Below are 25,090 nucleotides of genomic sequence, written 5' to 3'. Positions count from 1 at the left end.
TAGATAAGCACATAGATATTAATGTTTTGCTGCTAAGCACTAGCCCATGTGGCTTGATGGGGGGAAGACTCCTTTCCTGCCTACCCACACTTCCACATCTCCCTCAACTTCCTGTTGAGAGATAATTCTCTTTTCATTTCTTCTCCGGGCCCCACCCTGTCACTTTCCATGTTTTGTTTGTTTGTCTGTTTGTTTGTTTGTTATGTTTTTTTAAAATAGCCCAGTTGCTCAGGCCTCAGGGTCTGACTTTCTGGGGTGGCTCTCCCAATCTAGCGCACATTTCCCCTCCTGTCTTCTTTTATATTGTTTATTATATTCTCTGCTCTTAAATGCCCAGTTTTTATTGGCATTGAGTAATCTACCAGGGGAAAATGTTTTGGCAGGACTCAATAGATAATTTAGATAAGCTGATAAACCAGACTGGAAATGGGGTAAGAGTCCTTCCATGGATGTTCAAGGCCAGTTTCTGAAGATTCAGCGGTCATCTGAATGCCTGAAAGGCCACCGAGCGGTCTGCAAATGAGGTCAGTCTCTACTTAGGAGGGAGAGAAGGCAGCAAGAGGGAAAGGCAGCAGCCATGGTCTTGCCCCAGCCCACTGTGTCAGAGAAGAAAGCGAATCACTGTTCTCTGGTTCTTTTCCACGAGGAGCTGGAACCCAATTTTTATGTGAAATCTCCAGATTGCTGGATGTTTACCAGAATTTAAACATTGTTTTCATTTGTTTTGGATGATTCAGATGATAATTCATGAACAGCCATGAACAGTGTGCTTCCAACAAGCAACTTCTGGCCTGGAAAACCCCTGAGAAGCGGGTCACACCAGTCCTCATGATTAGAACTGACGTCAAGTGTGGCTCTTTCTGTGAATTTGGTTTTCAGGCAACCTCAAAATAGACTCTCTTGCCTTGGGACTCTATGGTCTCTGGAGGCTGGCAGCCCCTGTCTTACTGCAGTGGCCCTGTCAGGTGCAGAGCCCCTGGCCTATCCAGGATAAGTGCATCATCTAGGGTATCCTCTTGGTGATGCAGGGTTCTGACGGGTCTGTGTTCTCTCTTGTCAACTTGAGCAAAGGCCAGGTGTATCATAAACAGATAGTCAGGAAATGCCCTCTTCCTCAAAAAACATTGCAAATCTTGTCTTACTTGGATTTTGTTTTTTTTAATTTTGGTTTTGATGCTTTTTAGCTGTGTGCGTGTGTACGTGTGTGCGTGTGTGTGCATGTGTGTGTGTGTGTGTGTGTGTGTGTGTGTGTGTGTGTGATGTGCATAAGTGTATGTATATTTGCCTGTGTGGGCACAAGTGAGTGTGTGAGCCTATGGCACTTAGCTCTCCATCCCACTTCTTCCTCTAGCAGATTCATGCCCACACCCCCAACGCCCACGCTCGCCTAGGATCAGGGCGTGCTTTGGTCTTAGAGCCATCAGTTATTCCGTTATCACTGACAGCTGGAAGGTCAAAGGTCAAAGACTTCTTTTCTAATAGGTGTGTGACCTTGAGAGATGGAGGGAGAGGAGAAAGAAGAAACACACACAAGCAAGTATTCATTTAACAGTTCTTGCACATCTAGGTGAGGCCTCAGCTAGGACAAGATCAAGCTGGTAAATGGGAGTGTTTACCGCTTTTTAAAAGTGGGATCCTGAGAGCAGGAAGTGACAACATAAGGCCAGAGAGATGATCAGTGGTTAAGAGTATTATGCCTAATCCCAGGGACCCCAAAACCACTGAGGAGACAATTCCAGTGCAAACACATAAGGGTCTTTATTATGAGCTCAAGAGCAAGGTCTCTCACCGTCCCATTCTCAGTGGGTCAGAGTGAGAGCCTTAGTCTAGGGGTGCAGGATTTTTACTGTGGTTACAGCAAGCTTGGGGAATTTCCAAACTGGTCAGCAAGTTACTATTTTAAAAACTGTTTCTGGGTGTAATCTGCAGGAACCGAACACAGGGACAAAACCACCCTGACAAAGAGGATGGCCAAGTTATCTATTCTCTGCAGGATGTCTTCCGTTACCTGTATGTATCTTAACCCTACTCTTGTAACCTGACTATTGTAACCTTACTGGCTGTTGCCGTGGGGGTGGGGCGGGTGGGAAGGGGGAGGGTTGTTGTGGAATGTTTGCTCAATAGACTTTGTGGTTTTCCTCCTGGAATTGGAGTTTAGCCCCTGGTTTCACACAAAATGGAGTTTCTTCAAAAACGAGCTTGGCTGGGCTTTACAAGAGTGTGTCTAGAGGGTCTGAATTTGGGCCCTAAGCACCAATGTTTGGCAGTTTACAACCACATGTAACTCCAGCTCCAAGGAATCTGATATCCCATTCTGCCTGCACACACACACACACACACACACACACACACACACACGCACACGCACACGCACACGGGCACACACACACAGGCATGCACACACGGGCACACACATGCACATGCACAGATATACATTAAAGAAAATCACAGTGTGTTTTAGATGGTGGTGAGTGCTATGAACAGAGGAGGGTGTAGGGAGTAAGGAAAACGAGGCGCTGCAGTCTTAACTAGGATGGACTGTGGGGTGGATGCTACAGAAGAGCATTCCAGGAGTGGACAGTGACCCTCCCTAGCAGCAGAGTTAGGAGGACTGCCTGGAGGTGGAAGGGTGGGGAGGTGGGAAAGGGACTTGCCAGGTGGTGCAAGCACTGAAGTCCTTACTTCTGATGGCCAGCAGCTCCTGGATGCTCTGAGTGTTCGTATGTCCAGAACTGCATCTTCACATAGATTACATCATATAATCTTATAAAGAGCCTTGTAAGGATGAGGACTTATGAATATGTAGCAAGCGAGGGAGCTAGAGACGCTCATTAACTGCTCCAAGATCAAGCTTCTTCCTCCATAGAACCGGAATCCTCTGCCCACAGCTGTGAAGGTGTAGTGGTAACACAAGGCCTGCTTAGCAATGTGCTCCAGGAACTCAGTAAATGTCAACACAATGAAGATCAGGCCCATCTTATACCAGGTTGGGCGCAACCACACCCCTCCAGACTTTAGCGTTCTCTGTCTCTCCCTCTCTCCACTCTACCCCTCCTCTCTGAGTTCAGTATTTGTCCTGAGCCTTGGGTCTGCTCTCCGAGGCAATAGCCAGGGAGAAAGTTCTTTGTTGCTGCCGAGGCATTCTTAGATGTGCACGGGGTGGGACTACACTGGTCCTTGAGGAATGATTTGAGAGATGTGATGACTGAGGGCCAGGTGCCAGGCCGATGTCCTGTTTGATTGCACAGGAGGCTTGCTGAAGGGGGCAGTGCACATGCCCAGGGTGAGATCTCAGAGTTCCTGAAAATGAATGCAGACTAGAAAATGTCAGTGCCTCCCAAGCGTCCTGAGTGACTCTGCCTCTCGTATGTCATCCTTATTACTTTATAATTACCTTATGACCTTTACTGACTCTGACAGTCTTGAGTCTTAAAAAAAAAAGATTCGAGAATATTACCATTATGCAGTTGCCTAGAAACTGGGCCTAAAATACATCTGGCTTTAATAGAAGAGCTAAAATGAGTTTTCATTTTTTTGGCATTGTGTCTCCTCCCCCCTCCCCATTTTTCCCCACTTTGTTTCAAACAGCAATTGCAACGGAATTTCTCACTAATCCTTTCTGAACTATCTGAAGCCAAGGTACCCAAGGTAGAGAGCAATTCCCCAAACGTGGAAGCAAGAGCAAGCCGATTGGTCTTGTGAAAGAAACCTAATCTCTAGCCTGCTCACACAGCATGCACAGAATCGATACTGTGCGATTGCTCGTCACTCAGGCAGCTCTGGCCAGCGCTCCTAGGAAGGCTTAGCAGGACATTCCGCTTGTCTCTTCATGAAGGCGTGTTCTAGCACAGTTTGCCAAATGGCTCCAGGCATGCTGTTCTGACCCATAAACATTCCTCCTCACCACTCCAATCCCTCTTCCCAGACGGACCTTCTCTTCTCCTTCCCCCTTTATCACCACAGTGGCCATCATTCCTCCCGGGAGTACACCGCAGACCCAAGCCCTTTATCACCTAATAAAAAGGAAACAAGGAGAGACAGAGTGTGGTCTGTGATTTCAGCTGTTAGAAAAGGGCTGGTTTGCTGAGATCCTTCTGAGAGTAAAAGTTACATGCAGTTTTACTAGGCTGAGGGTGGGGGTGGGGTATTGGGTGGGATGGTGTGTGTGGGGTGTCCAGAAGTCTGGAGGCCTGGTAGGGACATGCTGCAAGGCGTGTGTGTTGAGTGAGGATGCTTGAGAAAACAGGACGCCCAGTTAAAATGAGTCTGGAATTAGTTCCCATTACCCTGTATCCAGGCCAGATCACTTCCAAACTTGCCTGGTCCTAAGAGCCACATGAGGACTTATTGAGAATACCAGTGTAGAGGCTGGAGAGATGGCTCAGTGTTTAAGAGCCCTGGACGCTCTTGTAGAGGACCCAGGTTCATTTTCTGGCTCTCATGTGGAGGCTAATAACCCTCTGTAACTCCGTTTCCAGGGTACCTGACACCTTTGAGTCTCCATAGACACCAGGCATGCATGTAGTGCAAAGATCCACAAGCAGGCAAAACACCCAGACACATTATAAAGAAAACCCAGCAGGAATGAGAATTCCCATTTAAGGGCTGGGATGATGGCTCAGTCAGGAAAGTACTTGTGTAAATTGTGTCCCTGAAGCCTGTATTAAAAACAATAAACTGACAACCAGGCATGGCAGTGCTGGGGAGATAGAGATGGGAGAATTGCTGGGACTTACCAGTCAGCCAGGCTAGCCAAAGTGACAAGCTCTAGGTTCAGTGAGAGAGCCTGTCTCAGGAAATAAGGTGGAGAGCAAATGAGGCAGCACTGCCTGACATCAACTTAGGCTTCTTTACACACACACACACACACACACACACACACACACACACACACACACACACACATACACACACACACACACACATACACACACACACACACACACGCACACACACACACATACACACACACACACACACACATACACACACACACACACACACACACACACACACACACACACACGTGCGCGCGCACTGTTTTGATGCCTCTTTGTTGGACATCCTCTTTTAGTAGATCTGGAGAAAACCCTTTTAAACAAGTAAGCTGGTGATCTTTACTGGAGCCTGATCCACTTAGAAAACAGGCCAGTAGGGCTCCCGGTGACTTGCATGCACACGTGCGGCTGTTCTTATCCCTAGACTCCAGGCATACCACAGGCCCGCCAAGGTCTATGGCCAGATACCAGGTCTTTAATTATTGCTGCACACCTATCTGTTGGGCCACATGTCTTCTTCACTAGGCTGCTGATGCCTGAAGACTCAGCTCAGGCTCTGCTTTGCTGCATTTCTGGAACATTCTGCTCTTCTAACAAGGAGACTCCAGCAAGCGTCGTTGCAAGGATGAACCTGCCGCTATGCCTTTTTTTTTTCTTTACATTTTCCAGCAGCCTTCTGTCTCACACTCCTCAGTTGGAAGGGAAGGTGACCGTGGGTATTGAAGTCAGGCAGTGCTCTTCAGAAGTCACACTAGAACCAACAGAGGGAGCGAGTAAGTGCCAAACATCTCCAAATAACTCATAGGATAGCTACTGGCAAGTCCAGGGCCATCTCTCCAACCTGCCCTCTCCCCTTCCATGGCTCCATGCAGCTTGACTCAATGAAACCTGAATTTGTAGCCCCCGAGTGAGCGTGGACAGCTTTTAGTGTCTGAGTGCCAAGGGTTCCTAGCCTCACCAGACAAAATGAGAGTGCCTGTACTATCTGGCACGGTAATAGGCACTTAGAGAGTGATGGGTGTGATATGGTCCATGAAGGCACTCTGCCAAGCATCAGTTACACCCATGGTATCAATTTCTAGTGATGACTGTTTCATTTGTAACCTCTAACCCATCACATGCCCCCTAGCTCACTCATTTACTCACTGTCTCTCCCCTACCCCCCGCCCCCGTGTGTGTGTGTGTGTGTGTGTGTGTGTGTGTGTGTGTGTGTGAGAGAGAGAGAGAGAGAGAGAGAGAGAGAGAGAATGTGTGTGAATTCCTGCACCATGGCTCATGTATGGCGCTAAGGGGACCACCTTGAATATTAGTCCTCATCTCCTGTGCTTGGCCTTATGTGGGTTCTGGGGTTGTTTTGATCCCAGCTCCCTGCCTTTGTGCAGCAAGCTCTACCACTAAGCCATCTCTGCAGCACCTAACTTGATTCTCATCCAAGCTCCAGAGAGAGAATGTCACTTTAGTGTTCACATATGAGCAATGCTTTGGTGGCTTTATCACACCTAGACTTGCAGTTTAAATAAATAAGCATGTTTGGACAAAACACCCGGAATATCTTGCATATGGCTGTGCTCTTGCTCTGCAGCTTCTAAATCACAGTCTCACCCCACTGCCGAGCCGAGTGCTTTCAGGTGGCATTTGGCAGTGGAGTCAGACACTGGCTAGATAACCTCTGGTTTGGCTGTGAGGAGGTTGGCCTATAGTAGAACAGGAAACTGCCCCTTTGTCCTGGCCTTTAGCAGATGAATTAGGAGCTGGATGCCTGGGTACAGCGGGTAGGTTACAGGACAATCCAGCCCTTCATGATCCCAGGCCTCACTGTGGGAGCATGCCTCCAGACCTAGAAATCTGGACACACCACACAGATGGTACTCATCTGGGTCTCTTAGGCAGCCATGCTTTTCCTAAGCTGGTCTCCTTTAAGTGACAGCAGTGAGCTTTAGGAACTGTACAGGCAGAATAGCAAAGGATACAGGCAGAATAGCAAAGGGTACAGGCAGAATAGCAAAGGGTTGGATTTGAAACACCCTTGCTTGTTCTTGTCGCTTGAGACCATCGTTTGGATGTACATTGTCCAAAGGACTTTGCATCCGACATCTGAAAGGATTCTAAATCCCGGAGCCTGTGAAGCAGAAACTGTCCCAAGAATCTTGCTTCCTTCTCCACACGGATGTCTCTGCCGTGCTGAGACTAATGTGCTGCCCAGCCGTTTCCTCCTGCTCTCTCTCTCTCAGCTCCCACTTTGCTCCTTTAGCAATTAGCTCTAAATAGATGTTTCAGCTCCACCCACCGAAGAGCAGGCCTTGTGTGAAGGGAATATGGTTAAGCTGCAACTTCCGACTTCTCTCAGGAGAACCTATGCCGCTTCATTCCGAGAGACCATCTCAGTGTTGTCTCCTGCTGCATTTGTCTTGATGGCACCAAGGCAAAACCAAGGAGAGCTTGGAACTTCAGAGAGAGCTCTTGGGATTTATTTGTGGGGTGGAGCAACCATTCCTGGTAGAGGATATTTCTGAGGGAGACAGTGTTATGTAAGCACGCACCAGATCAAACCACCTCCAGTCTTCCTGCTGAAGGAGGGGTTCTTGTCAGATGAGCCGCCTCCTGGTTCTTCCTGTTGCAGAATTGTTTTGATGTCAACCCCATGTCAGGGATAGGAATCCAGCACACCTCTGGGAGGAAAGTTTCCTTATGTGGGCACCGCCAAAGGACAGGCAGAGGTGTCTACTCCCTCAATCTGCAGCCGGAAGCACACAAGTAAGAGGTGGTAAGGATCTCACGGGGAAGGGTTTCTGAAATTCCTGCTGAAGACTTCATTTACAGTCACCACACAGAGGTTGCTTCAATGACCTACGGTTATGGTTTTGGTTTTCTGAATGCTGTCTGTGAGTTCAATATCATTGCTAGTGCAGGAAAAGAATTAAGATAAAAAGGAGCCCTTCAGGTTACCTTCAGAGATGAAGCTCTTTGGAACTGCTCCTACTTCTGATGGTGTGCCATGCCTTAGCCCTGCTTCTCAGCTGCAGCCTGATCTTCACTGACGTGGTTCATAGTAACAGAGAAGCCCCTAACTGTGGTGACTGCATTCAGAAAGGCTTCTTTCTCATTTCCATGAAGGCTAGTATGGGTCTGGTTGCCCTCTTTAATATAGCAAACCTACTTGATACAGGTTCCTATGATGTCTGCTGTAGGGGAATAAAAAGAGGGAGAAAGACCCTGGCTCGAAAACCCATCATTGGCCAAAATTAGTCACATGACCCCACCTTAAACTTTAGGCTAGAAAATGGAAAATGTTTAGTGAGTGTTGACTTTTTCATCCATTTTAGCTATGCCTTTCAATGGTGTTCTATGCTTCCTAGCATGTGTTGAATAAGCTGAGGCATTGAGAAGAGCCCTGAATATACTGAGTACAAAGTGCTTTCATTTGTGTATACTTTTGGTTCCTATCCACACTCCCATTAGCTAGCTCCGGTAGGGGTTCTTCTGCACAGGGCACAAGAGAAGAATTCTTTTCCTTTCTAAGTAACAAGAATAATTTCTTGAACTTGAGCCCTTCCTGCTTCAGCCTTCTGAGAGCTGGGATGCACCACGGAAAAGCCTGGCTCATAGCTTCATTTGGGCTGTTGTATAAAGTTCTAAGTCTTGGCTGGAGGAATAGGACACTGTCCTATTCCTTAGCATCTGGTGGGATCAAGGAAGGTCACAGCTACAGAGAGCTCTTGGGAGAGCAGGGAAACAAGTGAAAAACAAAATTGATTTTTTTTTTTTTGTGCTATGCCAATGCCAACCTTCATTCTGGTGGACCCAGAATTGTATGAAAGAAAAATGTAAGTGTGGAAAATGTAGGCATCTTTTGGAAGTCATTAGATGTTTTTCCTCATCCTGGGAAGCAAGCAGAGATAGCTGAACCTCAACCTAGTATATCATCTCTGTGTTACAAGTGAGCCCAAGGGGAAAATGCTGTTTTAACTCTAAGGGAGTTGGCTAGAGAGAAGCATAGGTTTTATGTTTATCAAAAGAGGACTTTAAAAATAAAGAAAGCTAAAAAGAGAAGGGAGAGGGGAAAGAGAGGAGGGAGGTGGGGAGAGAGAGAGATGAAGGAAGAAAAGGCTGAAAATAGTGGTGCTTGCCTGCATTCCCAGCACCAGGGAGGCAGAGGCAGGAGGATTAGTAAATTCTAGGCAAGTTGGGGCTACAAAATGAGAAACTTTAAAAAAATTGGAAAGAAGAGAAAGAAAGACAAATGGACAAGAAAAGGGAGGAAGGAAGGGAACTTATTTCTAGCTTCCAACTAGAAGACTTCTAAGTGTGCAGTTGTTAGTTGCCAGGCAACGGAAAGCCAGTGTCTCTTCTGTTCTGAAGTACTGTGGCTGATCCTTTTATTGTCCCAGGAGTAAGAGGATGATAGATCTAAGGTGCATTGTGGGGCAGTGGATGTCTGTTTCCTGGAAGATGATTTCAGTCCAAGGCTCAGATGTCACCAGAAGCTCTTTTGGACCCTAAGACCTGGATAATGCCTCTCCAGAACGGTCACTTATGCTGTTTGTGAGGTCCACGGCAAAGTCTCTACTGACTCCCACACACTCACTTTCCCTTCAACACCCTGCTTTTGGCTGCACATAGGTTGTTTAGCATTAGCAATGTTGATTGAAACACAAAACTTGGCCCTGTCAATAGTTTTCAAACACACAAAAAAACCTAACTACAGCATGTTTTTAAACATCCATTTATGACTTTCTAAAGGCATTACGTACAAGATAGTATCTTTAAAAATCCACTTGGAAGATTCAATGATGTTAAGACACAGATTCAACACATTTATCAACATTTTTAAAAAAAGAGATAGAAATTGATGTTGGTTGTAATACTCAAATGGAGAAAATGCAAAGCATTTAGAATAAGCAAAACATCTTGTAGTAGAAAAAAATCAAGCTATTTGGGGCCTACGTTATTTTAGATGAGGATTTACCACAAATAGACAGTGATGAAGACAATGTGACCAACCAATGGAAAAGAGAGAGAGCCCAGAAAGACACTACATTGAGGATAAATCCAGGTAGGAGTGTGTGTGTATATGTAGGGGGTAGTCATATGTGTGCAGGTGCATGTGATGTGATATGTGTGTGTGGGGGGGGGGTTGTGGAGGCCAAAGACACTACATTGAGGATAAATCCAGGTAGGAGTGTGTGTGTGTGCATGTAAGGGGTAGTCATATGTGTGCAGGTGCATGTGATGTGATATGTGTGTGTGTGTGTGTGTGTGTGTGTGTGTGTGTGTGTGAGGGGGGTTTGTGGAGGCCAAAGGTCAACTCAGGTTCTCCTCAGAAACTTCTTGTTGAGACAGGGTCTCTCACAGGCCTCTAACTTGCTAACTCTTCTAGACTGACAGGTAGTGAGCCCCAGGAACACTTTTGTCTCTACCTTTCCAGAAGTAGGTGTTCTAAGTACACACCACCATGCTTGATGCATTTTACATGGGCTTTGGGAACTGAACTCAGTTCTGTATGCTTGCAAGGCAAGCACCGTATTAACTAGCCTGTCCCCTCAGCTTGAGTGTGGCAAAAGCACAAAGACAAGATAGTCAGAGGAGGGAGGCCAGCTCTTCAACTGATGGTGATGGAATGACTTACCAACAGGCAAAAATAGCCATGAATTCCTATTTCCTTCCTAAGCAAAGAAAGAATTAAAAAGAAAGAAAAAAGAAATAGAAAAATGGACTGAAATGAATCACAAATCTAACTATAGAAATGAGAAGTATAAAGTTTCTAGAAGAAAAAATGAATGCATTTTTTTGTGACTTTGAGTTAAGCAAAGATTTTCAAGCTGTTGTACCAAATGTATAATCATTAAAGGGAAAGAAAGGGGCTGGAGAGATGGCTCTGTGGTTAAGTACTGCTCTTCCTGAGAAGCCAGGTTTGGTTCCCTGCACCTAAGTTAGGATGTTCACTCTAGCCTCTGATGGCCCCTGTACTCACGTATACATGTCCACCCTCAACCTCTTCAATGTTCCTCACACAAAATAAAAAAGTAAAAATAATCTTTAAAATTAGAGAGAGAGAGAGAAAGAGAGAGAGAGAGAGAGAGAGAGAGAGAGAGAGAGAGAGAGAGAGAAAGTGGAAATTCCTCAAGATAAAATGAAAACTCAAGCCACATGCTGAAAGGAAATGTTTGTATAGTACACATCTGGATTTTCGTCTTCATCTCAACTCTCTCCCACCTGAGCTATTTTGGCAAGGCAAATCTCAATAAATCTCAAAACTCAACAAAACATTAAAAATGTGGAAAAAATCTTAAAGGATACCTAATCAAGAAAGATGTATATGGTGGTTTATGGTAAACAAGAGAATGAAAAGATACTGTCATTTGCTATCAGGAAAGTGTGAATTAAAACCATGGCAAAATACATCATGAAAAGATTTAAAGTAGAAAAGACTGCCAGTACCAAGTGTGGGTAAGGAAAAGGAGGCATTGGAATTCTTGTGGATTGCTAAGACAATTGCCTTGAAAAATAATTTCTGAACAGTTAGATACAAAACCGGCACTGGCCACAACTATGTCACAACTAATGGAAGAAGGCATACTTCTGTGCAAAGATATGAAAAGAATATTCAGAGCATGCTTCATTTGTAATAGGCCTATGTAGTATGTAGTTTCTACTACCCTGCTTTAAGTTCTGGTGGACAGCACTACCAGCCATCACCCAGGTTTCCTTGGATGCACAGATGAAATACACACACACACACACACACACACACACACACACACCCCAGCTTATTTTTAAATATGCTTTTAGCTTTAGCTCAATGGCTGGGCTCTTCCCTCCCTCAGCTAGCGTGCCCTTCTCTTTACTCCCAGCTCAATACCTCTAACTCTGCCCTCAACTCAGTTGCTCAGATACCTTTAGTCCTAGCTCAGCACCCTAAATCTGCCCTTGGCTTAGTTGCATTTCTAATCTCCCTCCTGCTACCCCAGGCCCAGTTAGGGAAGCAGCCAACGGCCACTTCACCTGAGATCTCCCATGGCAGGTGGCTCTCTCTCCCTCTGAAGTGTGATGAACCCTCTTTCCTCCTCCTGTGTCTACAGCCTGCCTGTGGGAGCCTCTTCTACCCAGCCATTGGCCACTAGCATCTTTATTGATTGATCAAGAACCAACCGGGGAACAGGACCTTTAGCATTTATGTGCAGATTCCAGAACAGAATCAGAAGCGCCTCCTACAGGCCTACGCTGGGGACAGCCCAAACGTCCACCAATGAGGGAGCAGAGAAGCGTATTATGATATATTCCTACGGTGAGATACTACTCTGCATTAAAACAGAGTGAGCTTTTTAGAGACACTTGTCATAATTTGAATATGGAATGTGCACCCAATACCTAGATGATGGATCTCTGGTCTCTATCTGGTGGCCCTAGTTTTGGATGTTCTGGAAACCTTAAGAGGTGAAATGTAGCTAAAAGAAAGAGGCCACAGGGACAGATCCTTCGTGGTGACTTGTCTTGACTCCTGTATGTCGTGATAGGAATGGTCCCATCACGTTCTCCTCGCTGCCATGATACCCTGCCTAGTGCATGAAGCCGAGCAACCATCGACCAAGCCTCCTGTTCTAGTTTCACTTGTTTTCTTTTTTGCTAAGATAAAATTTTCTGACCAAGAGCACTTAGAGAAGACAGGATTTATTTGGCTTACAAGGCCAGGAAACAGTCTGTGAGGAAGTCAAAGCTGAAACTCAAACAGCTAGTTACTTCCTGTCCACAGTCAAGAGCAGAGAGAACTGTGTGTGTCTTGTGCTGCCTTCTGGCTGGTAAGCCAGCCTTTAGTTAACAAATGGTCCCCCACAGGCATGGCTCCCAGGACAATCTGATGCAGCCAATTCTCAATTGAGATTCCCTTTCCAGACAATTGTGTCAAGTTGACAGTTAAAAATATCTCACTGAAACTATGAATGAAAATAAATATGTCTACTGTAAAGTTATTCTATCAGATATTTTGGTCAGAGCTAAACATTCACCCACTAGTAAAACACAAGTGACTCTCAAAGGGACTACACTGAGTGAAGGGTTTGAGGCAGGAGTATATAACATATGAGTCCATACCACCATGAAATTATAGAAAAATGATCATGTCTGGGTAGTCAGGGGTTTGAGATTGTGGGGGACAGATTTAATTTATCAACATTTACTTTAAATATGCACGGCATACTTCATAAGCTATACTTCAATAAAGCTGTTTAAAAAAAAAAACAGATTCTAGGTGTTGTCTTATCTACCAAGTGGTGCTGAAATGAAGAAGCCACATTTCCAATCATAAAGTCCAGCTCGAGGAGAAAGCAACCACAAAGCTTTTCAAGTTCAAGTGCATGTTCTAGAATTAGTGAAGGGTGTTGATAAAAGAACATGGATCTAGAGTGGGTTGAGTTTGCTATAGGCCCATTGCACAGAGATTCTAAGCTTAACGTTGAAGCTTGCCCAATTTAGGGCGACCAAGAGATTGTTTGACTGGCGGCCTAAAGTATTTGTTAAAATATGGCCTGCCGAGAAGGAGCTGGGGGTGCCTGTTATTGCTCAGCTTAGTGTTGGTGAAGAGACTTTTAAGGCTTGAAGTCATGCACAAACAGGAAAGGTGTCATGAGCAAGTGTCTGTTGGCCCAGAATTCACCTCCATCTTGCTTGGGTTCTTATTCTAACTAGAGAACTTGGGCCTTCCTATCTGTGTTTATTAACAGAGAAGGTAGTACCTCCAGTTTTAGTTTTTTTTTCTTTTTTCTTTTAAAGATCTATTTTATTTTAATGTATGTCTATTTGTGGGCATCTCTGTGTGGGTATGTGCACACATGTGTACAAGGCAGTCAGAGGTGTCAGGTGTCTCTGGGGATGGAGTTACAGACAGTTGTGAGTCACTGGATGTGGGTGCTGGGAGCTGAACTTGGGTCCTCTGAGACAACCCACACTCTAAACTTCTGAGCCCTTTTTCCAGAACCCCTACTTTTCTTTTAAGGATTTCAGGTTTACATTTAGCTTTCTGGACTTTATCTTGGCTTGTTGGTCTGGAGTGGGAAGAAAGAAGGCTTTTTTGTACTTTCTTTTGTTTTTGTTTTTTGTTTTAATTAATACAGTTATCTTATGTATCCCAGGCTGACCTCAAATTCCCTATATAGCCAAAGATGATACTGAACTTCTGATCTTCTTGCCTGTACTTTCCAAGGGCAGGGATTATAGGCATAGGCATGTACAAGCGCATCTAGTTTATGTGGTGTTGAGGATTCAACCCAAGACTTCAGACATATTAGAATGCAATTTACCAACTGACACACACACACACACACACACACACACACACACACACACACACACACACACGTCTGTCTATGTCTATGTCTATGTCTATGTCTATGTCTATGTCTATGTCTGTCTATGTCTATGTCTATGTCTATGTCTATGTCTATGTCTATGTCTATGTCTATGTCTATGTCTATGTCTATGTCTATGTCTATGTCTATCTTCCTCTTCTGATCTTTCCAATTTTAGTGTGCAGCCATGTTTGGTAAGAAATGTTTGAAAGAATTACAGGGTTGGAAATGGAGAGGAGCCTGGGGAGAAGAAGGTCCAGCAACAGGCCCAAAGTGGGCTCCAGCTCAAGGGGAGGTCCAAGTCCTGACACTATTACTGAGTCTATGGAATGCTCACAAAAAGTGATCTTTCATGACTGCTCTCTGAGGGGCCCAACAAGCAGCTGAAAGAGTAAGATGCAGTTATTTGCACCCAACCAATGGACAGAAGCAGCTGAACCAATGGACAGAAGCAGCTGACCCCTGTTGTTGAGCTGAAGAAAGCTGAAAGAAGCTATGTGTCTGATGAGGTCATTCCATGCTTGCAGTCCTTACTGAATGGTGTCACCAAGCCATCTGTGCCATCTTAGAAGTAGTTGTTTTCTAGTTAGCACCTCTGAATCCTGGTAAGGTTTTGGGAAGTGTGGGAGATTGAGGGAGCCCCATTACTACTTCTTGTTGGTGCCCTTTGGAGCTTTCTACTCCACAAGCATCTTGGTTCAGCGCTCAAGGACAGCACCATTTCCTGACCAGGACTACTGCGTTGGCTAGCTTTATGTCAACTTGACACAAGCTAAAGTCACCTGAGAAAAGGGAATTTCAAATGAGAAAATGCCTTTATAAGATCAGGTTGTAGACAAGCCTATAGGACATTTTCTTAATTAGTGATAGATGAGGAAGTGCCCAGGTCATTATGGTGGTAGCATCTCTGGGCTGCCAGTCCTGAGTTCTATAAGAAAGCAGACTAAGCAAGCCATGGAGAGCAAGCTAGTAAGCAGCACCCCTCCACAGCCTCTTCACAGCACCTGTCTACAGGGTTTTGCCCTGCTTGAGTTCCTGTCCTGATTTCCTTCAATGGTGAACTATGATGTGGAAGTGTAAGCCAAATAAACCCTTTCCTCCTCAGCTTGCTTTTGGTTATGGTGTTTCATCGTGGCGATAAAAAACCTGACCAGGACAACTACCAAGATGGAGATTCAGTGACCTCCTTAGACTCGGATTTCTATAACGACTTTGCCAGAACAAGTCAGCAGCAGAGCAGAGCCACGTGAGGAGAGTAAGCTCTGGCCTCCACTTAGGCTGCTTTCTTGGTCTGCCTGTTCCTGTCTATACTTGTGATCCATGCCTGGTCCCCACCCACTATCCCTGGCAGCCCCTGATCACCCTGTGCCCCTCTCAGCTGGGATTTATACTCTAGGGACCTGGTGTTTGAGCCTCTCTGTCGGAAACCTTGAAAAGCAGCAAGTCTCAATTCATCTGGACAGTGGGTAAAAGTATTTGTACTTCAGTAATATCCCCATATGTTTCTAAGGTGTAACTGGATTTGAGGTCTATTGCTTTAGGACGGTGGTTTTCAACCTTCCTAATGCTGTGATTTTTTTTTTTTTAAATACAGTTTCTTATGTTGTGGTGAGCCTCAGCCATAAAATTGCTTTTGTTGCTATTTCATAACTGTAATTTTGCTGCTGTTATGAATTGTAATATAAATGTATAATATCCAGGATTGCCTTTGGCAACTCATGTGAAAGGATTGTTCAGCATCCCCTGCCCCCAAGGGCTCATGACCCACAGGTTGAGAACTGATGCTCTAGGAGATGGCGGTGAAGAATTAAGTTGGAGAGAGAGGCCAGGGCAAGGCGGAGGGAGGGGAAAGGGGGAAGGAAAATTGAAAGAGAAAATTGCAGCCATATGAACGGACTGTTGGTACATGAATATGAATATTCATATTCATGCAATGAATATGTTGGTACATGAGTGATATTCAAGTGTAACATGTATTTTATTTTCAAGCTCAGGTGGAAAGCATCTGGGATCTGACTCAAGCAATGTCCAGGTAGGCAACAGGGCACAGGAGGTTCAGGGGACTATAAGGTCAATCTTAGCACTCAGAAAGCAGGCCCAGCAGGGAACACAGGTCACATGAGCCCAAGGCTCTGTGGTGGTGAGCGGAATGTATCCAAGATTACTTTGTTGGTGTCTGGGAAGCTGAAGGTCAGAATACAACCCCACAAACTGGGTCAGAGGATAGGAGATGAGGTAGTTGCTCCATCTGCAGGGAGGAATGGTATAAACAGGACACTGGTACAAGTTTCATTCTGGGTTGTTCCTATAGAAGTGATTCACACAATTTGTTAACCATTTCACTTGTAGCACCTATCATTAGTGACTGCTGGAAACTAGGAGGCTCTCAAATATTCTGCAAATGGTGTTAGCCTGTAGGCAGTATGTCATATACATTTGTAAGCAGCAAGGTGGGGACTTAGTCTCCCCTTGTTGATAAGAGGCAGGTGCTAATATCCTCCGTTCTGCATGCAATAGGGTGGAGCGGGATCAATTAGGGCTGGCAGACAGAGCCTGCTTATTCCTATATTGTGAAGAGAAGGTAAACCAAGGAATGGCTAGACCGCCCTATCTAAAGTTACTCTCTTAATGTGGAGGCTGGCAGACTTCGCCAATATGTCCCTGCCACCCTCTGTCCCTGCGAGATGAAAACCCTATGCACCATTCCTGAAAGTAAAAAGCCCAGGGCTATCTATGTTGTTAAAAAAGAAGTCAGCAAACCTAAAAAGGCAGAGATCCCCCCTTTAGACACCTCCAGGGCTCCCCAATGCTTTCTTGACAGTTCACATCCTAGCCAGATAGTTCAAGGATGGCTTTTCCAATTTGGAAGACTGTCTCTACATCAGGAAAGTTGGAATGAACTTTTGCTAAGACAGCCCACGGAATCCCGGACAGGCAATCCCTCCCACTCCCAGCATGCCTGAGCCAATGGGAGGGTCAGTGAGTCAGAGAGGTGGGGTTTTCCTTCCAGGGGCTAAGTTCTGCTTCTATCCTGCCTGCCCTTGGCTTTTTTCTCTTCAGGTTAATGGGATCTGTCAGCTTGGTTTGTGCTTGTGCAGCTGCGTGCACACAAGCCGTTCCCCTCTTCCCATCTGACGGTTGGAGGCCACCCATTATTATCAGCCCTTACTGGTTCAGAGAAATAGAACTTTAAGACAGGCTTCCAGAGAAGTTCCGATAAATCAGTCGCTGTCGTCAGCTCTTTCTGGATGGTGGCCACCGCGGTTACCTAACTAGCCACTCTATTTCCATGCTTTTACTCGTACAAGCCAGGCTCTTCACACCTCAGCCTGAGTGAGCTTTTGAAAACCATAATTCCCTCATGTCCCCTCCTGGATCAATACCCCGTAGTGGCTTTCTTCATCTCTCAGGCTAAGATCCAGGCTCCTTGAGAGGGAGGCTCGGGCGGCCCGGTGACTTTAGGCCTAGCTGAGACAATTTCACGCAGACCTGAGATCTATGGACCTCAGAGATTGTGGGGGTGGGGGTGGGGCGTTCACACTGTTCTCTAGGCAGATGACCTCACATAGGTTACTACTTGGAGAGCTCTCGCACTAAGAGATTACATTACAGAAGTCTAGTTATAAAACAGGGTATAATATGAAATGCTGTCTTGAGGATAAAAATGTAAAGGCTGATCCCAAATTGCACATGAGTTCAGGATTTGCGGGGAGTCTGGGGACACTAGGAGAAGAAGGCTTCATCTGTATGGCCATGGGGAAGCCATTACCCACGTTGGGTTAAAACTGTCTAGTGGACTGTTTGAGACCATCCATGTCCTTGTCAGTAACTCCCAATAAACTCATTGTTTCCCCAGGATGGACTTGGATGGAGTCATACTTTGATTTGGTGTTTGAATCAAAGATGGATGCAATTCATATCACCTCCGTGGAAGAAATGTTCATGAAACTCAAGTAATGTAGTTTCTTTCGTCTTCCTTTAAAAACTGTGGCACAATAAACTTGTTAGTTTTACCACCTTTGCCATTTCCAAGTATATAGTTCAGAGAAGTGTTAAGTGCTATGGGTGTTTTATACCCATTACTTTTATCTATCTGCAGAAGGTTTCCATCACTTGAATTGAAATTCTACCTATCTGATAATGACAGCCCATTTTCCTTCCCCACGAGCCTATGGTGACTAGTGTCTTCACGTAAGTGAAAGCACACAGTATTTATCCTCCTGTGTGCCTGTCTTGTTCACTCAGTGTGTCTTCACAGATCCCTTGTTTATTTCCTCTTGGAGAAAGTCTGTTCAAGTTCCCTGCCAATTTTTAATAAAGCTACCGCTTGATGTCAGGTCACAGGAGCTCCTCGTGTATTCTGGACTCCAATCCCTCATTAGATATGTGCTTTATAAACATTTCCTCACTTCTCTGATTTGCCGCTTTTGTTCTTTTGGTAGAATCTTTCGATATGTTCTGGAATGAATTAAAAAAAAAAAAAACCAACGAAGCCTCATTTGTGTGTTTTTTTTTTTTTTTTTTTTTTGCCAGTGCCTGGGTCACAGTCATTAAAGAAATAGTGCCAACACAGTATAATGAGAATGCCTCCTGTTTTATTCATGGTTTTACAATTTTAGTTGTTACTCTTAGGTTTCTGATGTGCTTGAGTTAATTTTTATAAATAGTATTAAGCAGAGAAACAACTGCTACTACTGTTTCTTCTCCCTCTCCTTCTTCCTCCTCCGTTTCTTGTCCTTGGTTTGAGACAGGCTGTTCCCATGTGACTCCAGCTGGCTTTGACCCTTCTGATAAATCCTCCCAAGTGCTTGTACTGTAGGCAGGTGCCACCATGCCCAGCTCAATGTCATTCTTCTGCACTTGGGCTCCAGGGTTTCTAATATAGATTATTGAAAAGGCTGCTGTATCCTCTTAAAAACATTTTTCTTCATCAACACATGAGCCAAGTAATTACAGAAGTTTTATCTTTTTTTTTTTTTTTTTTTTTTTTTTTTTTGAGATAGGGTCTCTACATGGGTCTGGCTGTCCTGGAACTTGTTCTGTAGACCAGGCTGACCTTGATCTCAGAGATCTGCCTGCCTCTGCCTCCTGAGTGCTGGGATTAAAAGTGTGTGCTACCATGCCCCACTGTGTTGAATTCTTATTGAATGGTCATAGAACTCTTGTTGGAATCATGTGCCCATACCTACCAGAGTTTATTTATGGCTTTCAGACCTTTCCCATTGTTTTGTATATCTGTCTTTATGCTCCTGATATACTATTTTGATTATTGCAGTAAAATGTGAAATTAGGAAGCTTGATTTAACTTTATTATTGTTGCTGTTGTTACTATTATTTTGGTTGTTAGCGCCCCTTTAGATTCATGTCAACTTTAGGAGCTTTGTCTATGATTACAGAAGCAATGTTGTGATTTTGAGAGGGATTCTGTCATTGTAGATTGCTTTGGCTATTGCTGGCGCTTAACAGTATTAAATGTTCCAACCCATGAATCTGGGATGCCTTTCCACTTACTGTTGTCTTATTTAATTTCTGTCAAAGTGTTCTTCACGTTCCTGAGATAGGTCCTTTATTTATATCCTTGACTAATTCCTAGCAGTTATACCTGGAGCTGTTTTCTTTATTTCTTTCCCAGCTTGTTCATTGCTAGAGAACACATTACAGCAAGGCCGTGAAAGTCCATACTGGATCCTTCAACTATGCTGGGCTCACTTATTAGTTATGATTGTCATTCATGAGTGCCAGTTTTAATGCTACATTAATTTTTATGTATAAGATCATATTGTCTTAGGCACACAATTGAACTCTCTCTGTCTCTGTCTCTGTCTCTCTCTGTGTCTCTCTTCTTCCCTACTCCCCTTTCTTTCCAACCCTCACTCTTTCCCTCTTGTTCTTGCGGTGCTGAGGTTTAACCGCAGAGGCTTGCACACGCCAGGCAAGAGCGCTACCACGGAGCTACATCCCTATCTGTTTCCTAATTCTTCTACCTAAAACTTTCAATATAATGTTTACTACAAGTGATGAAATAGGCACCTTGTCTCCTGCCTGACCCGAGAGGAACAAGTTGCTGGGCCTCTATCACCAATATCCCGTTAATTGTGTTATTTAATACCAAACCTTTGCTAGCCTAGGGAGGTTCCTTTCAGTTCCTTCTGACTTCCTTATAGTCATGGAAGGATGCTGAACTGTGTCAGATGCCGAACTGCATCAGTAGAGGTTAATTTTTGTCCCTTTATTTGTTGATGCGGTTTATTGATTGCATTGATTGGCTTTTGTGCAATGGACTATCTTTGTATTTTTAGAATAACTCCTACTTGTTGGTGATGAATACTCATTTTTAATGTACAGACAAATTTCATTTTCTCTTTTAATTGTTTGGATTATCAGAACAATATTCATAAGGATGTTGCTTTGTACTTTTTTTTCTGACTTAAGTGGCCTTGTGGAATGAGTTAAAAATATCTTTTTCATTTTTGGGGGAAAAGCAGGGAGATTTGTAAAGGATTGGTCTTAGTCAAGAGTCTTATAGATTGGCACTAACGCCTATTATCCAGGAGAACTTCCGATGAGTTACTCAGTCTTCTTACCAGCTGTGGTCCATTTGGACTTTCCATTTCCTCACAGATTTCAGTAGGTATTGTGTTTCCAGGAAGTTTTCCATTTTATCTGGGCTGCTATATTTGTTAGTGTGTAATCGTTTAGAATGCTCTCTTAGCATTCTTAATTTCATAGAACTAGAAGTTACATTTCCAAAATGGGACCTCATATAATTGCAAAGCTTCTGTAAGGCAAAGGACACTGTCAATAGGATAAAACAGCAACCAACAGATTGTAAAAAAGAACTTTACTAACCCTACATCCGATAGAGGGCTAATATGCAATACATACAAAGAACTCAAGAACTTAGACTCCAGAGAAACAAATAATCCTATTAAAAATGGGGTACAGAGCTAAACAAAGAATTCTCAACTGAGGAATACCGAATGGCTGAGAAGAACCTAAAGAAATGTTCAACATCTTTAGTCATCAGGGGAATGCAAATCAAAACAACCCTGAGATTCCACCCCACACCAGTCAGAATGGCTAAGATCAAAAACTCAGGTGACAGCAGATGCTGGAGAGGATGTGGAGAAAGAGGAACACTCCTCCATTGCTGGTGGGATTGCAAGCTGGTACAACCACTCTGGAAATCAGTTTGGCAGTTCCTCAGAAAATTGGACATAGTACTACCTGAGGACCCAACAATACCAGTCCTAGGCATATACCCAGAAGATGCTCCAACATGTAATAAGGACACATGCTCCACTATGTTCATAGCAGCCTTATTTATAATAGCCAGAAGCTTGAAAGAACCCAGATGTTCCTCAACAAAGGAATAGATACAGGAAAAGTGGTACAATGGAGTAGTACTTAGCTATTCAAAACAATGAATTTATGAAATTCTTAGGCAAATGAGTCAACTAGAAAATATCATCCTGACTGGGGTAACCCAATCCCAAAAAACCCACATGATATGCACTCACTGATAAGTGGATATTAGCCCAGAAGCTCAGATTACCCAAGATACAATTTGCAAAACACATGAAATTTAAGAAGAAGGAAGACCAAAGTGTGGATACTTCAGTCCTTCTTAGAAGGGGGAACAAAATACCCATGGGAGGAGAAACAGAGACAAAGTGTGGAGCAGAGACTGAAGGAATGACCATCCCGAGATTTCTCCACCTGGGGATCCACCCCATATACAGTCACCAAACCCAGACACAAGTGCTTGCTGACAGGAGCTTGATATAGCTGTCTCCTGAGAGGCTCTGCCAGTGCCTGACAAATACAGAAGTGGATGTTCTCAGCTAAGCATTGGACTGAGCACAGGGTCTCCAATGGAAGAGCTAGAGAAAGGGTCCAAGGAGCTGAAGGAGCTTGCAGCCCCATAGGAGGAACAACAATATGAACCAACCAGTACCCCCAGAGCTCCCAGGGACTAAACCACCAACCAAAGAGCACATGGTGGGACTCATGGCTCCAGATGCCTATGCAGCAGAGGATGGCTTTGTAGGTCATCAATGGGAGGAGAGGCCCTTGGTCCTGTGAAGGCTTGATGCCCCAATGTAGGGGAATGCCAGGACCAGGAAGCAGGAGTGGGTGAATTGGTGAGCAGGGGGAAGGGGGATTTTTGATGGGAAATGAGGAAAGGGGATAGCATTTGAAATGTAAATAAAGAAAATATCTAATAAAAAAGTAATAAAAATAAAATAAAATGTTTTATTAAAAAATGTTACATTTCCATTAAAGCTTTTTAGGCAATCTAAGTCTCTTTTCTAATAGGGTCTGACATGGAGGCCATGGTAGCACCTTCAGAGGGAGAAATGTAGATAGCAATAATGATGCTCTGTGGTGACCGTGTATTGTCTGAAACTATGTCACCATATGCATTAATTTGTTCAATCCTCATGACAGCCTGTGGAGGTGGAGAACTCATTTTCCCATTGACAGAATCAATGGTCACTATTAGTGGGTAGTCTGCCCGCTGCTACACGCCAGCAAGCCAAATAAAGAAAGCCCTTGTAAGCAGATTTCTGATTTTAAATTCTAGCCTTGTGGAGTGGGAAGGCACACCTAACAGAGTTTTCCTTCTGTCATTGCTGTGTAGGGAGCCTGCTGGGCCTTAGGTACCTTTAACTGAAGCTCAAACCACTGAAAACAGACCTCGAATTTGGTTCATTGCTACAGTTTAAGTCTTGGGTTCTGGAGACTGAGTGATGGAAGATATGACCACCAGGTGGCAGTAGCACACACAGACTCTAGTGCTACTCTGACAGGTCTCATTTGTGGCACATACCTTACCACAGGAAAGTATCTGTGAGAGTCTACAGTTACTGCAGGGGCCACTGCGCAGAAAAGGGAACTCCCAAGGGAGGGGGTCAGAGACCCAGCTGAAATGTCAAGAGTCTGGGTCAGAGAGCTCAGCCGAGTGACAGAGGCTTCTGGGGTTTGTGGTTATCAGGTCTTTCTTATCTATGGTTTGTAGATGTTGGATGAAGCCTCCTGGGTTCTGCATAGTAGACAGGCTCCAAATGGCTAGATGTCTGCTTATTTAGACTATGACTAAAAACAACTGGATGTGTAAAAATCTGTGTTTAGTGCCAGAGCACTTTTGAGCTAACAGGTCTCAGCCTGCTGTGAAGAAGTAAACAGCCCAGAAGCCCATAGGCAGAGGCCACTGTAGCTCTTTTGTGTTATGCTTAGAAAGGTTCTAATTGCTAAGAGAGAACTGACCTACAGAACAGCCCACAGAAACCCACCGATAGCTGTATCAGCCTTGTCACCCACAGTCCTTAGGAGATGAAAGGCATCTTCAGAGGCTGCAAAAGAAAACAAAATCCAGAGATTACCTAATGCTGAATACAAATGCCAAGAAATTTAAGCAATAATGTTTAGTCAGAGCCCTGCTAGTCAAAAGTAAATAACTAAACAAACAATAATCTTGCTTTGGAGATTATTTCTCTTTCTACTAGTACGTGTGATTAATGGGCTAAGTCACTGGCCAGTACTTTATTTTTACAAACACACAAGGGGCTCATAATCACCACAGCAGAAAACACTCTCATTCTGTGCCAGGGGTTACGCTTTTCTGGGTGAGATCTGTAGTGATGCTGGTACATGGTCCTCAGTTAGTGGTCTATGGTAGTAAGTATACACATTTAGAATAAGCATTTTTATAGAATGTCTAATTGACAGAAGAAGGTCCAACCCACTGTGGGTGGTGCCATTCCCTAGGCAGGTGTTTCTGGGCTGTTTGAGGGAGCGAGGCAAGCATCTGCCTGAGTGAGCCAGTAAGCAGCCATGCTCGATGGTTTCGTCTGCAAGTTCCTATAGCAAATAATCATTTTTCATAGCAATTTGAAATTGCTGGCCACTCCCAAGCATTATCTTTATACAAAAGGATCCGCCCCAAGTTGGAAAAACAATAACAAAAATTGATCCGTGTCCTAGTTTCATTTCTGTGGCTGTGACAAAATATCATAACCAAAAGCAACTCAGAGGAGGGAAGGCTTGACTGCAGGAACTTGAAGAAGCAGCCATGGAGGAAGGCTGCTTACTGGCTCACTCAGGCAGATGCTTACCTCACTCCCTCAAACAGTCCAGAAACACCTGCCTAGGGAATGGTACCACTCACAGTGGGTTGGACCTTTGATGTCAATTAGCAATCAAGGCAACTCTGTCTGTACAGACATGCTCATGGATAAACTGACCTAGGGAACTGCTCAGTTGAGGCTTTCCCCTCAGCGGTCCCTTTAGGCTGTGTCAAGCAGATAGTTAAAGCTAACTAGGACCATCTTTCAGTTCAAGAAGTTCTTGATGTATGGTTTTGTTACTTACATCTTACCAAGAAGAGCCAGATGTTCACAATGATGATTTTGGCACTCTGGGTTACACAACAGACAAGTTGGTGCTGTGATTTGGACCCAGGTCATCTGACTTCAGCTTCTAGTATTAGGGACCATGTTATATGCCCTTAGGACTAATACCTCAGCCTGTCCACAGACTGGTGATCTCTGTGTACTGTGACCATGGCAGTTTTGAACAAAGATCTTGTATACAATGACTCTAAAACACATGGAAATTTTGTAAGGCAGAAGTTAGGCAGGGTCGGCTGATGGGGCCTGACACAAAGGGAGAAGAACAAACATATCAGCATTTGTGTTAATGATGGCTCATGGCCAGAAAGTCAGGGGTTCCAACCACAGACCCGACACTTTTCAGCACTAAGCACAAATCACCATGGATCCACAGCTGCGATCAATCCATGTTTTCTCGCTTTGCGTTCAGGTCTGGTCTTTGGAGACTAATGTGAAGAGGTGTAAAAATAAGTTCTGTTGCTAGCCAGATTCATTATGGGCTGCGCCAAGGCCCCCAGCACGGTCTGCCTGGGCTGCAGGATTGATTGGCTCAGGCCCCTCATCCAGCCAAAGACGG

At 44.5% G+C, this 25,090-nt stretch overlaps 2 long non-coding RNA genes across 4 annotated transcripts; one reads left to right on the top strand and one right to left on the bottom strand.

The window, feature by feature from the left end:
- Positions 1 to 5,058: 5,058 nt before the first annotated feature.
- 4933407I05Rik (RIKEN cDNA 4933407I05 gene) lies at positions 5,059 to 17,633 on the bottom strand. Its single transcript, NR_040731.1, has 3 exons — positions 17,503 to 17,633; positions 7,319 to 7,512; positions 5,059 to 5,529 (listed from the first exon to the last, which is right to left on the bottom strand). It is a non-coding gene; the product is annotated as an RIKEN cDNA 4933407I05 gene (long non-coding RNA).
- Positions 7,419 to 18,586, top strand: Gm6980. Of its 3 annotated transcripts, XR_870742.2 has the most exons (5): positions 7,419 to 7,532; positions 9,733 to 9,831; positions 15,225 to 15,374; positions 16,114 to 16,151; positions 17,976 to 18,586. It is a non-coding gene; the product is annotated as a predicted gene 6980 (long non-coding RNA). The 3 variants fall into 3 exon arrangements; XR_870743.2 differs by lacking the exon at positions 9,733 to 9,831; XR_870740.2 differs by lacking the exons at positions 7,419 to 7,532; positions 9,733 to 9,831 and adding an exon at positions 10,086 to 12,063.
- Positions 18,587 to 25,090: the final 6,504 nt, after the last annotated feature.

The sequence above is a fragment of the Mus musculus genome, chromosome 9, assembly GCF_000001635.26.
Source record: "Mus musculus strain C57BL/6J chromosome 9, GRCm38.p6 C57BL/6J".
Lineage (NCBI taxonomy): Eukaryota > Metazoa > Chordata > Mammalia > Rodentia > Muridae > Mus > Mus musculus.
This window is presented reverse-complemented; position numbering and strand designations above follow the sequence as displayed.